Source organism: Ambystoma mexicanum, chromosome 2q (assembly GCF_040938575.1).
Source record: "Ambystoma mexicanum isolate Mex_15411 chromosome 2q, UKY_AmexF1_1, whole genome shotgun sequence".
In the NCBI taxonomy this organism is placed as follows: Eukaryota; Metazoa; Chordata; class Amphibia; order Caudata; family Ambystomatidae; genus Ambystoma; species Ambystoma mexicanum.
This window is the reverse complement of record NC_090924.1, coordinates 322,713,939-322,715,859: the sequence shown is the minus strand read 5'-3', so window position 1 is coordinate 322,715,859 and position 1,921 is coordinate 322,713,939. Positions and strand designations below refer to the sequence as shown.

The window sequence follows — 1,921 nt, the reverse complement described above, 5'->3', positions numbered from 1 at the left end:
CCAACATTTGTTGCTTACAGGGATCAATTGGACAGCCTCTGGAACTGGCGCCATAAGCCACCTCCTGTTCTGCCTTGTCCTTGATACAGCCATGGGCCCACATACACTCAGAGGTACAGAGTTGTTCTCATGTCTATGGGTCTATTGTGATGTTCTCAGGCTTGCATCACCCAGCCATTGTGATGGGGAGGGGGTTGGTGTCATTTTGCAAGCACCCTGGAGCATGAATCTTTAAATATAATTGGCATTAAACCAACCCCTTTAGGACCAGATCAATACAGCAGCAAAGAATGCTTATTCACTGTTGTTTGCCTCTTCATTTCATACCACCCGATATCTAAATGGTGTTTTGACTTTCTGCCCTCTGACATAAGGACATTTGGTATGGCAAACCTTTGACTGGAGGTCCTAATCAATGGTTTGATTGACTCTCCCTTTGCGCTTGCTTCAGCAACACATGTACTAATATTGGAATGATAATGGGAAAATTAAATTGGCCCCTGCTCTAAAGGATGGCACGCACATTCGTAAAGCATTCACTATTTTTGGCACATGACAGGACAGAAACTTTATTAATTTGCAAGGCTTTATTTTTTTAATACATCTTTTTTAATGAAGATTGAAATTGTATGTTCATACATATTACACGACAACACAATACATTTTGAGCCAAATTCAACACTAATGCCTCCGGAGCCTTTTACTTGTGAGTCCTATTGACTGAATGAACAGCCCCGTCGCCTTCAATTTCTTGGCTTGCACTTTTCGAAGTGGCACGCGTCTTTTGATTTTTTTTATCCCATTTTACCAGACTCAGTATTATCACTTTCCCCCTTGTTGTGCACTCCAGCGTAAACTGCTTTAAGGTGCTATTTGCAAACATCGCTCTGAACTACAGCTTTACTTGCTTCTAGGCCTTAATCTTTAATTGGAGCGGAGCGTTGTACTCCGGATTTGGCTGCTTTTAGTTTGAAAGTTACAGAAATCAAAAAAGAAATCAACAAACAGTTTCATTGTGAAATACCATTGTCACAATGTGCTGCAGTGCATGAAAACTTAAAATGAATGGTAGGGAGAGGAAGAGGAAGAGTGAGAGGGAAAGGGAGGTTTGTGGGGGGGAGAAAGAGTGAGGGCGGGAAGGAGGGAGGGTAGGAGGGAGGGGGAGTGAGAGAGACTGAGAGAGCGAAAAACAAAGAAAATATGATATTTGGGGGCTATGTGTTTGCATGGAAAAGATTTTAGGCTTTAAATCAAGTGGAAAGGGGCTCATTGGCTGGTATCTCAGCCTGTTGATGCTTTGTTGAGTTGCTTGGAACATGCAAGGAAGAAGACCTGAAGCACTCCCGACCAGGTTGCATGTCTCTACGTTACTGAAATCCCACAGACCTCCTCCCTGTGCCACAACGTTCTGGGCACTGAGCTCTGCAGTTGTTCCCCACAAGTCGCCAAGCGCCCCAGATTTACTTTCTCAGATTGGCTAGTTACTGCTACCCTAACTCAACCACTATATTTTCCCCAGATACTTGCTATTGTGGAGTAAGCAGGGCTAAGACAGAGGGAGAGGGGGTGTGCCTATGCAAATCATCTGCCAGGATCATCCCTGGGACGTCATTCCATCTCACCAGCTGACACCTGGGCAGCAGCAGGTAATTTGGAGAACAGAAATATTCGGACAGGCCACAAAGCAAAGACTGGGCCGTTGATTGAGGATCCCTTTAGCCATGTCTCCCTAAGTTACCGAGGTCCAGAAAAACTCCACCCTCAGCTCTCATAGAGAGGTCCTTGGCTGATCGTGGCCGATCAGGGCAGTGAAGGGTCAGGGGTGACTGCACACTGCCTCACCTTTTCACTGCTTTCTACAGCGGTAATGCTTTTGCAGAAGCGGCCTGTACAAGTGATTTTGTTCTGCGCTGTGGGAAAG

The 1,921-nt window shown here is 45.3% G+C and overlaps 1 non-coding gene across 1 annotated transcript; it reads left to right on the top strand.

Annotated features, from left to right (window-relative positions):
- The first annotated feature begins 440 nt into the window (after positions 1 to 440).
- Positions 441 to 547, top strand: LOC138570567 (U6 spliceosomal RNA). Its single transcript, XR_011303607.1, has one exon. It is a non-coding gene; the product is annotated as a U6 spliceosomal RNA (small nuclear RNA).
- The last annotated feature ends 1,374 nt before the right edge of the window (positions 548 to 1,921 follow it).